We start from the raw sequence: 13,035 nt of genomic DNA, 5'->3' as shown, positions 1-13,035 counted from the left end.
TCTTTCAAATGCTAAAATATGACATTTACCAGACTTCCCTTGTAGTCCAGTGGTAAGGAATCCACCTGTCAAAGCAGGGATCACGGGTTTGATCCCTAGTCTGGGAAGATTCCACATGCCATGGGACGACTAAGCCTGTGTGCCGTATGCTCTAACACCCATGTTCTGCAATGAGAAGCCACTGCAATGAGAAGTCCTGAGTACAACAACTAAACAAATAGCTCTCGCTCACCTCTACTAGAGAAAAGCTCACGTAGCAATGAAGACCCAGAACAGCCAAGAAAACAAAAATAAATATTAAAAAGTCTTTGACAAATGACATTTACTCATGAAACCTGTTGACAAGTAAACATATTGGATAAGCCATTGGTTTCTAGTTTATTGCACAAAATCTTTTTAGCATCATGTGACTTGCCATAAGTAAATTAGCTTATACAATTTGTGATTGAGGTCTTCATTTTCTTCAGCATGAACTTTATCAGAATACTCTTTTATCAGATCAAATCAGTCACTCAGTCGTGTCTGACTCTTTGCGACCCCATGAATCGCAGCACGCCAGGCCTCCCTGTCCATCACCAACTCCCGGAGTTCACTCAGACTCACGTCCATCGAGTCAGTGATGCCATCCAGCCATCTCATCCTCTGTAATCCCCTTCTGCTCCTGCCCCCAATCCCTCCCAGCATCAGAGTCTTTTCCAATGAGTCAACTCTTCACATGAGGTGGCCAAAGTACTGGAGTTTCAGCTTTAGCATCATTCCTTCCAAAGAAATCCTAGGGCTGATCTCCTTCAGAATGGACCGGTTGGATCTCCTTGCAGTCCAAGGGACTCTCAAGAGTCTTCTCCAACACCACAGTTCAAAAGCATCAATTCTTCGGCGCTCAGCCTTCTTCACAGTCCAACTCTCATATCCATACATGACCACAGGAAAAACCATAGCCTTGACTAGATGAACCTTTGTTGGCAAAGTAATGTCTCTGCTTTTGAATATGCTATCTAGGTTGGTCATAACTTTCCTTTTAGGACAGATCTAAATTTCTCTTCTTCTCTCATATACCGTATCATCAAACATGAACACACTGGATCTTCAGAAATCTTGGTAAAATAGAAAATAGTAATGAGCTTCCCCCATGGCTCGGTGGTAAAGAATCCACCTGTGATGCAGGAGACTCAGGTTTGATCCCTGGCCCGGGAAAATGCCCTGGAGAAGGAAATGGCAACCTGCTCCAGTTTTCTTGCCTGGAGAATCCCATGGACAGAGGATCCTGGTGGGCTACAATCCATGGGTTGCAAAGAGTGGGACACAACTTAGTGACTAAAAGACAACAGCAAAAACAAAAGAAATATAAAATAGAGAGATATAAAAATAACTAAATGAAATGTATTGCAAAAAAATTAAAAACTGTCCCATTACAATTTATTTCTAATCTACACAAGTCATGTATTGCAATGTGTTCAACAACAAAAAAGAGGCAAATGAAGCTAAGGATATCATGATTTTTTTCTTTATAATGAAAATTTCCCTCATAATTCCATTACACTAATAGAGCTTGTTCATGCCTGCAAATCTGGCAATTATGTATAACAAGAAATTGAGAAAAATAATTTGGGAAGGAGAGGTTTTTATCATCAACCTAACATCATCCCCTTCTTATAATACAGAAAGCACTAATTTGCCAACAGCTTTCTGTGCCAAAAATGGAGAATGGAATCAACCAAATACACAGCTCTGCTATTTTATTCCATATGGAGTCAATAAACAAATTCATAACAAAGCTGCATGGTCACTGTGCATCACTTTGTGCATAAGCATTACAACTTTTGAAACTCAAAATTTATGTTTATTCCAAAAAACTGCTCTCTACTGGGGAACCCATTAACAGCATCTCATAGTACCCTAGAGTTTTACAGAAGCTACTTATGAAGTCCACTGTAGGAAAACAGTTTTGAAAAAATTTTACACTTATTTCCTTCTCCAAGGGATCTTCCCAACCCAAGGAATGAACCTGGATCCGTTGCATTGCTGACAGATTCTTTACCATCTGAGCCACCAAGGAAGCCCTCCAGTTATCTATTGAAATGCAATAGGCTATGTCAAAATATAGTATCTTCAAACAGTTTATTATTCTTTCTCACACTTTTTGCTTGACTGGGTCAGCTGGCCAGTTCTTGTTTGGGATCTCTGTTATGATTACAGTCAAATGATAGCTGAGCTGGAGTTATCTGAAGTTTTCTCTACTCACATTATCTGTCAGGTAGCCTGGGATGCTGGAGCACATGGGTGTTGGCTGACTATCTTTGCTCTTCCTGTGACTATGTGGCTATCTGAGGCCTCCTTACTTAGCAATTCCTAAAGCCAGCTGACATTCATTTGGAATTTGGCTCCACATCTCAGGGGGAGGGATAACAAAGATTCTTTAACCATCTTTTATCTACCATATACTAATTGTTTATCTAAGGATCCAGATTTGTAGAATCCTTTTATCTTTTGAAAGTGAGAAGGAAACAGACTTGGAGCAGTTAAGAGACTTGCTACCAAGGTCCTTCAGTAAATTAGTGGCAGAGAAGTGAAAATAATTATATACAAATTCCTTAATTTTTTGAATAGCAAATCCTCCATTTGTAGAGTGTTTTTAAAGTGAATACTATATCCCGAATGTTAAAATCTACCAGAATGACATTTTAAAGATTCTTGTTTATGTGCATCAGTAGCTTTTGTACAAATGAAGTATTTTCTCAATTTAATGTTTTCTTTTTTCATTTCCAAATCTCCTAGTTTTTAATCTCTGATATTCTAGAGACATGTTACAAAAAGCTACTGCACATATAATTTTCTCAGTGGTGATTTTATCCCACTGATTCTACAGACTGAAATTGCTATTTGCCCTTATCTTCTGAAAATTAAACTGTAATGTCAAGTAGATAGTGCAAAGGTTTGGCTATTTAACATATTTTACTCATGAAAATCCACTTAAATCTCAACAAGCAGAAGTTGAAATGTTAGCACTTTTGGCTCCATACTTTTATTTTAAACTGATTCAAGGGGGAAAAAAGAGAAGATAAAGGTGTTTTCTAGAGCATATTAATGTGAATTTCCTGAGGAATAAAGCTGCCTTCTTTGGGCCTTCATCTAGGGTTTTTCTCTATTTTCTTCTTACCCAAATCTGTTTTTCCCATGTTTTTTTTGGGGGGCGGGGTATGTTTTGCTGCTTTGGGGAGTACTTCTCAAGGATTCTTATTTTGTTAGGAAGAAGCTTGATGTTTTTTGGGGTCACTTGCCAGGGGATAATTGCTTAGAGTTTCCCATTTAATTCCTGATGATGATGGTGCCAGGACAAACAGCCTCTTTTTTGTCTTTCTGTAGTTGCCCCTGCAATATGTAAAGACATCTTGTTTCAACTTTTCTAACGTTGGCATGGATTTTTAATATCTGTGTGCAGGTGCATGCTGAGTGCTAAGTTCCTTTAGTCATGCCCGACTCCTTGCAACCCCATGCACTGTAGCCCACCAGGCTTCTCTGTCCATGGGATTCTCCAGGCAAGAATACTAGAGTGGGTTGCCCTTTTCTGGGGGATCTTTTGAACCCAGGGATTGAATCCATGACTCGCATGTCTTCTGCAGTGGCAGGAGGTTCTTTACCACTAGCACCACCTGGGAATCCCATGAAGATAAAATTCCTTCATCTGTCAAGTGAAAATGCACAGTACCTTTCCCAGAAATTAAATTCTAATCAAAGCGAAAGACCAAACTCTGCAGCAACATTAGAACTCCTTGGCTTAAAATAAATTAACATTTACACTTCTTTGCTTAAGAAAACTTTATAAAAATAATTATGACATTTATTGTATGATATCACTTTCTTATTTATAAAGCAAGTTCAAATAGGCCATTTATTGGAACATCACCTGTATAACTGGCCTAGCTCATGGCACAATTTTCTGATTTTAATTTTATAAGGAGAGATAAAAAAGTCTTCCTCAGTGATCAGTGCAAAGAAATAGAGGAAAACAATAGAATGGGAAAGACTAGAGATCTCTTCAAGAAAATTAGAGATACCAAGGGAACATTTCATGCAAAGATGGGCACAGTAAAGGACGGAAATGATATGGACCTAACAGAAGCAGAAGATATTAAGAAGAGGTGCCAAGAACACACAGAATAACTGTACAAAAAAATCTTCATGACCCAGATAATCACGATGGTGTAATCACTCACCTAGAGCCAGACATCCTGGAATGTGAAGTCAAGTGGGCCTTAGAAAGCATCACTATGAACAAGGTAGTGGAGGTGATGTAATCCCAGTTAAGCTATTTCAAATCCTGAAAGATGATGCTGTGAAAGTGCTGCACTCAATATGTCAGCACACTTGGAAAATTCAGCAGTGGCCACAGGACTGGAAAAGATAAGTTTTCATTCCAATCCCAAAGAAAGGCAATGCCAAAGAATGCTCAAACTACTACTCAATTGCACTCATCTCACATACTAGTAAAGTAATGCTAAAAATTCTCCAAGCCATACTTCAATAGTACGTGAACTTTAAGATGGTCAAGCTGGTATTAGAAAAGGCAGAGGAACCAGAGATCAAATTGCAAACATCCGCTGAATCATCAAAAAAGCAAGAGAGTTCCAGAAAAATATCTATTTCTGTTTTATTGACTATGCCAAAGCCTTTGACAGTGTGGGTCACAATAAACTGTGGAAAATTCTTAAAGAGATGGGAATACCAGGCAACCTTACCTGCCTCTTGAGAAATCTACATGCAGGTCAGCAAGCAACAGTTAGAACTGGACATGGAACAACAGACTGGTTACAAATCAGGAAAGGAGTACAATATACAGTCAAGGCTGTATATTGTCACTCTGCTTATTTAACTTATATGCAAAATACATCGTGAGAAATCTGGGCTGGATTAAACACAAGCTGGAATCAAGATTGCTAGGAAAAACATCAATTACCTCAGATATGGAGATGATATCACCCTTATGGCAGAAAGTGAAGAACTAAAGAGCCTCTTGATGAAAATGAAAGAGGAGAGTGAAAAAGTTGGCTTAAAGATCAACATTCAGAAAACTAAGATCACGGCATCTGGTTCCATCCCTTCATGGCAAATAGATGGGGAAACAATGGAAACAGTGGCTGACTTTATTTTTGGGGGCTCCAAAATCACTGCAGGTGGTGACTGTAGCAATGAAATTAAAAGATGCTTACCCCTTGGAGGGAAAGTTATGACCAATCTAGACAGCATATTAAAAAGCAGAGACATTACTTTGCCAACAAAGGTCTGTCTAGTCAAGGCTATGGTTTTTCCAGTAGTCATCTATGGATGTGAGAGTTGGACTATAAAGAAAGCTGAATGCCGAAGAATTGATGCTTTTGAACTGTGGTGTTGGAGAAGACTCTTAAGAGTTCGTTGGACTGCAAGGAGATCCAACCAGTCCGTCCTAAAGGAAATCAGTCCTGAGCGTTCATTGGAAGGACTGATGTTGAAGCTGAAACTCCAATATTTTGGCCACCTGATGAGAAGAACTGACTTGTTTGAAAAGACCCTGATGCTGGGAAGGATTGAAGGCAGGAGGAGAAGGGCACCACAAGGGATGAGATGGTTGAATGGCATTATCGACTCAATGGATATGAGTTTGGGTAAACTCTGGGAGTTGGTGATGGACAGGGAGGCCTGGCATGCTGCACTCCATGGGCTCACAAAAAGTTGGATGGGACTGAGTGGCTGAACTGAACTGAACTGATGTCTTGTTAATTTCCCAATAGGAGAAAATTAACTGTTTAGTTGATAAGTCTTTCTATAGTTTTATTTCTCATTTTAAGTTATGATATTAACATTATGATCATGTTTATTGTGAATTAGTTACTCTGATCCAGATTGTCTTTAGGTTTACTGGCAAAGTCTAGTTTCTAGATTTGTGAAGCTGTGAACTTGACTCTAGACTGTTGTTTCTTCCACTGTCCTAATGGCCATCATTATTAGAATCACCTGGTGTGGCTACAGAAAAAGCCATCCTTAGCTCTTTCCCAGATCCATCAAATAAAATTCTCTTCTAGGACAGGCTAGGAACTTACTTTTAGACAGATTCCCCTGGTGATACTTGTACACAAAGAAGGCCAAGAATTACCACATCCTATTATGTTGACTCCATAAAGAAAAATGGAAAAAGTATATAAGTAAGCTTTTTTATGTCCCAGGCATTAGAGCAAATATAGGGGACATATGATTGCATAAGGTAGAGCTCTGTCTTCAAGGAATACATAAAAATAGTGTATCAGTAGTCATATATCTTGGACTTCCCTCGTGGCTCAGATGGTAAAGCGTCTGCCTACAATGTGGGAGAGCCAGGTTCAGATCCCTGGGTCAGGAAGATCCCCTAGAGAAGGAAATGGCAACCCACTCCAGTACTCTTACCTGGAAAATCCCATGGACGGTTGAGCCTGGTAGGCTACAGTCCATGGGGTTGCAAAGAGTCAGACACAACTGAGCAACTTCACTTTCACTTTCTTCTATATATCTTAGTGGCTTTTTAAATAAAGTTCTATCAAGGAATAGAGAAAAGAGAAAGTAATTTTTTGTTTGTCAGAAAAAGATAAACTTTCTAGGGAGAGTTTCTGAGTCAAGATCTTGAGAAATAGCCAGATTTGATATATTATAGATAATGAGATTATAAAACTTTCTCTAATGCAGAAAGAAAAATCTCAAAGAATATGAATGACAAATTATACAGATGGAGTAGCTTTAAAGATTTTGAATAACTTTCCTGGGAAGAGAATTAGGAACAGAAGGAAAGAAAAGGCTCTGAACCAGAGTTTTTAACCAGAAAAATGAGGAGTGGATGCTGGGCATGGGGAATTGTTCAAAGTCTCTGGGGGAGTCGTCCATTTGCCATGTCCAACATTCTCACCTGTCCCAAGGTGGGAATGGTTATTGTATATAACAGAGTGAGGTTGTGGAAGAGAGAAGCTTAATAACATTTACTTAGGATTCTTACATCTGATCTCCTGTTTGAGATCTACTGATCTGGGAAACAGTGTTTGCCTAACATTTAGGCTGTCAATACTATAAGTTATCAGATGCAGTTTTCAGATATATATGGTATATTGCATAATCATAAGTTAGAAAATCCTCATCATGATTAGCAAAGTCAAGGTATATTTTGTACTTTTTGATCCTTAATGGGAAAATCTAGAAAGTAATCTTTTTGGCCTTTATGTTCTCCATCAGTAATACTTAGAAAGGTTTAGCTAACCAGATGACAACCATAGCCAGCATCCACCGTTAATGTGGTAGTATTCAACTGACTTGTGGATCAGTGCCTAGAAATATATTACTTATCTCTGAAAGTCATATTTTAGTTGCACAAATCCATAAGGTGAAAATAAGGCCTACAGCAGCAAAATATAAAATTATCAAAAATATGATGTCACTAATGAAATAAAAGTATGATATCCTTTTTAAAAATGTGACCAGTGAAATTTGGGTAAAAGTCATAGAAACAATGAGAGCTAAAATTATGCAGTACTTGTATATCATATTATATATCTAAAATTATTCTCAATTCTGTATTAATTTAATTCTCATAATGACATTTATTATTCCCACTATTACCATCTCCATTTTATAGATGAGGAAATTGAGCCAAAGAAGTTAAGCAATTTGTGCATGGTTACTTAGTTGGTACCAAACATACTATTCACTGCCCCTCCTATATAATAGCATCTCCAACTCCTCCTTAAGATTAAGGTCGATTACATGTATGAAAACATTGATTCATCATTCTTATCTGTTGGCCTCTTAGCACTCAGAGTCTGAAATAACTAGAGGCTTAATAGAACTATGAGGACATCCCCAAAACACCACACTTATCCACTACATCACTGACATCATATTAATTGAACTGGATGAACTAGAAGTGTCAAGAATGTTAAAGGCACAGAGAACTCTCTAGTTGGAAAGATAAGTCTCTTTACTTGCTGCCTTTGAGGCCAACTGTCTTTCATATTTAGCCCTTAATTTGTGATTAGTCACCTTCAGCATTTCATTGTCTTTTTCAAATCAATCGCCCCCAACAGCAGTCACCACATTCCATCATCCTTGTAATCATGATTGTTCTGTATTTCTTAATTACTTTATACATTGCATCTACTAACGCATTTCCTTCTCAAAGCACAGGATCTAAATTCACAACCTGTACAAGTTTTGACAATTGTCCCACTTATTTCACACAAAAGGCTGTCTCTACACTGACCACCAATGATAGGGCTCTTCTCACCAGCCAGAGATTCAGCTTCAAAAATCTCATTTTAGGGTTGTGTTTTCAGACCACTCCAGCACCACCTATTTCACATTGAGTTTCCAGAGGCATCCCCTGAGACAAACCTTTCCATTGAGGACATTTACTGGGAAGTTCTCCCGGAATCAACACCAAGAAGAAAGTAAAGGAAGTGGTATCGATCAAGTAGAGGAAGAGATTTAACTGCAATAAGTTTTATGTAAGAGGACTCAGCCAATCCTACTGGGAGCCCTCTTGTTGAGATGACCCTTGAAAGCTGTCTGAGATTGATGCAAGGATCTTTATATTCTTCTATCAATCCACCATTAGACGCACACTGCTTCTGGAAATGGAGCATGACTATGAGTAAGTCCTGAAGACATACTTGCCTGAGTACTCTTAGCCACCAGCACTCTGAGCAGCTGGGAAAGTAAGTGTTTCAGTCTGTTCAGGAGATCTGGGTGGTGCATTGTGGGATCCATTGCAATTGTTTTGGCTGCAGTTGAATGATTCTTAGATAACTTTTCACAGTAAATACAGCCAGTTTAGTTATGGGGTGCAGATAATAACATAGAAAACATATTAACCCAACATTTACATTTTTATATGGCTCTGTCAGAGCACATGTGGAGGATGCCTACAGACTAAGAGAATCATGAGCAAGCAAGCTCATTAAGTAAAGGTATTGTGGTAAGGAGGACTAGTCCACGAAACTACAGCTGTATCATGAATCATGAATTCCAAATTGTGTGACCCTAGCTAGCTAATGAATTAAATTATCTGAATTTCCATTTAATAAACTATAAAATGGAGCTAATAATCCCTTTGTTAAAGCATTACTGCAAAGACCTAGTTATGACTGTCAAAATTAAAGTATGAATTCAACAAATGCCCTTTTCTTAAAAAAGGGGAGTTAGTTTCTTCTCACCATTAATCTGTGTTGATTTAGGAATAAGTATCTTGTGACTACTTAAATCATTAAAAATAATCAATTTAAGAATAAGTAAAAGGGACAATAGAGGCTTCCCTGGTAGTTCAGCTGTTAAAGAATCCACCTGCAATGCAGGAGACCCTGGTTCGATTTCTGGGTCAGGAAGATCAGCTGCAGAAAGGATTGACTACACACTCCAGTATTCTTGGGCTTCGCTGGTGGCTCAGATGGTAAAGAATCTGCCTGCAATGCGGGAGACCTAGATTTGATCCCTGGATTGGGAAGATCCCTTGCAGAAGGGAACCCACTCCAGTATTTTTGCCTGGAGAATTCCATGGACAGAGGAGCCTGGCAGGCTACAGTCCATAGAGCAGCAAAGGGTTAGGCAAGAATGAGTAACTTTCACTTTCAATAGGGTATGAAAATGGTAATACTATTTTCTGTGTTGGACATAATATTCAAAATTCTGTTAATAACTCTAGGAGGGACAGGAAGTTCAAATACATGACTGTCAGAATTTTATCTAACAACTAGAGGATTAAGCTCACCTTTTCCCAGGCAGATTGTCGTCTAAGCCTTTCCTAGTGGGAATTCTGGAGCTTCCACTGAGTATGTCCTAAGTCCTCTTCCTCCTTCCCTATCCCCTTCTCTTTCTCTTTCCTTTCATTTTCATTTTCCTCTCTATTCCTTCTATTTATTATTCAACTGACTCTATTCCATCATTATCTACACCACTTGACTAATTTCAAACAGCCTTGCCAAAGCTTACACTAATTTATTGTTTAGTCACTTGGTTGTGTCCAACTCTTTGCAACCACATGGACTGTAGCCTGCCACGCTCCTCTGTCCATGGAGGATCCAATCCAGGTCTCCTAGCTGGCAGGCGAATTCTCTAGCAGTGAGCCACCAGGGAAGCCATTACACTAATTTATACCCCAGAAAGCTTAACAAATATTTTCTGATTAATTGTATTTCCAATTTATTTAAAAGTAGGCTGTATATTTATTGGTTTTTCCCTAATAACTTGTACTGCTGTAGATGAAGTTCATGATTTAAGTCTCTCCTTTCAGTAGTAATTTTATTTGCATTTTAATTCTTATTTTTCATTCAACAAGATTATTTTAGTACATAAAGTATCCTATTCATAAGCTTGTATTTCATTACTATTATTGAAATTAAATAGTCATTACTTTTCTTATTTCTGAAATTGCATAAAGTACTGGTTTTGTGCCTATCAGCAATACTGACCTAAACATGATGAGATGAAAAAATGCAGTTTTAGACAGGCTAAGACAGTTTATTTAACTTATATGCAGAGTACATCATGAAAAATGCTGGACTGGAAGAGACACAAGCTGGAATCAAGATTGCCGGGAGAAATATCAATAACCTTAGATATACAGATGGCACCACTCTTATGGCAGAAAGTGAAGAGGAACTAAAAAACCTCTTGATGAAAGTGAAAGAGGAGAATGAAAAAGTTGGCTGAAAGCTCAACATTCAGAAAACTAAGATCATGGCATCTGGTCCCATCACTTCATGGGAAATAGATGGGGAAACAGTGGAAACAGTGTCAGACTTTATTTTGGGGGCTCCAAAATCACTACAGATGGTGACTGCAGCCCTGAAATTAAAAGACGCTTACTCCTTGGAAGGAAAGTTATGACCAACCTAGATAGCATATTCAAAAGCAGAGACATTACTTTGCCAACAAAGGTTCATCTAGTCAAGGCTATGGTTTTTCCTGTGGTCATGTATGGATGTGAGAGTTGGACTGTGAAGAAGGCTGAGCGCCAAAGAATTGATGCTTTTGAACTGTGTTGTTGGAGAAGACTCTTGAGAGTCCCTTGGACTGCAAGGAGATCCAACCAGTCCATTCTGAAGGAGATCAGCCCTGGGATTTCTTTGGAAGGAATGATGCTGAAGGTGAAACTCCAGTACTTTGGCCACCTCATGCGAAGAGTTGACTCATTGGAAAAGACTCTGATGCTGGGAGGGATTGGGGGCAGGAGGAGAAGGGGACGACAGAGGATGAGATGGCTGGATGGCATCACTGACTCGATGGACGTGAGTCTGAGTGAACTCCGGGAGCTGGTGATGGACAGGGAGGCCTGGCGTGCTGCGATTCATGGGGTCGCAAAGAGTCAGACACGACTGAGGGACTGATCTCATCTGATCTGATCTGAACTGCTGAAGGTTGATTTTATTGGACATTTTTGCTGCAGATTATTCACCAGTTCAAGGATAGCTTGAACACTTTTATGTTTTCCACAGGTGGTGGCCAGTTTAAAATTATCTTTCTAAGGCAATGCATAAAGTGATATGGTGTAAATTTTATCAAACAATAGAAAATAATAAATTTGTCGGATGCAACCAGAAATAAAGGCAAATGCATTTTTCTTCTTTTAAGTAAATAGCAGAATTTAGTATGTCATACTTGTGAAAATTTCTTGGTGAATTTTTTCTAGGTACCAAAGTTCCAGTTTGACCAGCCTGACAGTTTGAAACCTCAAAGGGCATTTGGCTACATCACATGAGAAAGATAAAGACAGGGAAAGGATGGATCGCTAGTGTTATGTATAAGGCTCACTTCGGGCATATACCTGAAAACTACAAGGAGAGAAACAGAAAGGATGAAAGTTCATGTACTGATGTGAAGAGAGAAATTTTTGATTAGAAAATGAGAAAGAAAGAAAGAGAGAGAGTGGATGGGAGGGAGGAAAGAAGGAAGAGAGGAAAGACAAAAAGAAAGAAGGGCCTTTTTGGAGAAAAATGAAAAAATTCATGAACAAGATTCAGAGGGTTTCAATATAGCTCCTAATCTGTAGTGGGAAACACAGTAATGAAAGGCAACCACCATTGCTTCCATGGCAGAGAACAATATATGGCTAAGAGGACCACTGCTCAGAACAGCAGACTGCAGCTTGAATGCAGGTGCAGTTTTGTTTGAGCTGCAAGAATTTTGTATCTTTATCCTCTCCTTGCTTCTCTCTCCTTTGATTCTCTGTCCACATGCTAAGCCTATTTTGAATTTAGAGCCTGGGAAATTCTTCAGTGTCTAAAAATGGCCATAAAAACCTAAAGAAAGTCACAGTTTTGAGCCCTGTCTTGGTAATAAGTTGGAGAAAGAAATGGCAACTCACTCCAGTATTCTGGCCTGGAGAATTTCATGGGCAGAGGAGCCTGTCAGGCTACAGTCCATGGAGTCGCAAGAGTCAGACATGACTTAGCGACTAAATCATTGTTGCCAATAAATAGATCTTGGATTATCCTTATGGGGATAGGAATGTAGAGAAATCTCACTTCAGTTCAGTTCAGTCGCTCAGTTGTCTACGACTCTTTGTGACCCCATGGACTGTAGCATGCCAGGCTTCTCTGTCCATCACCAAATCCCAGAGTTTACTCAAACTCATGTCCACCCAGTTGGTGATGCCATCCAACAGTCTCATCCTCTGGCGTCCCCTTCCCCTTCCACCTTCAATCTTTCCCAGAAATCAGGTCTTTTCCAGTGAGTCAGTTCTTTGCATCAGGTGATGAAAGTATTGGAGTTTCAGCTTCAGCATCAGTCCTTCCAATAAATACTCAGGACTGATTTCCTTTAGGATGGACTGGTTGGATCTCCTTGCAGTCCAAGGGACTCTCAAGAGTCTTCTCCAACACCACAGTTCAAAAGCATCAATTCTTAGGCACTCAGCTTTCTTTATAGTCCTACTCTCATATCCATATATGACTACTGGAAAAACCATAGCTTTGACTAGACAGACTTTGTCAGCAAAGTAATATCTGCTTTTTAATATGCTGTCTAGATTGGTCATAACTTTTCTTCCAA

The 13,035-nt window shown here is 39.0% G+C and overlaps 1 pseudogene; it reads right to left on the bottom strand.

Moving 5' to 3' along the window:
- LOC133257355 (tigger transposable element-derived protein 1-like) overlaps window positions 1–13,035 on the bottom strand; it is a 160,494-nt pseudogene that overhangs the window by 126,636 nt on the left and 20,823 nt on the right.

This window comes from Bos javanicus, chromosome 1 (genome assembly GCF_032452875.1).
Source record: "Bos javanicus breed banteng chromosome 1, ARS-OSU_banteng_1.0, whole genome shotgun sequence".
In the NCBI taxonomy this organism is placed as follows: Eukaryota; Metazoa; Chordata; class Mammalia; order Artiodactyla; family Bovidae; genus Bos; species Bos javanicus.
Note: the sequence above shows the minus strand (reverse complement) of the source record. Positions and strands in the feature narration are given on the sequence as shown.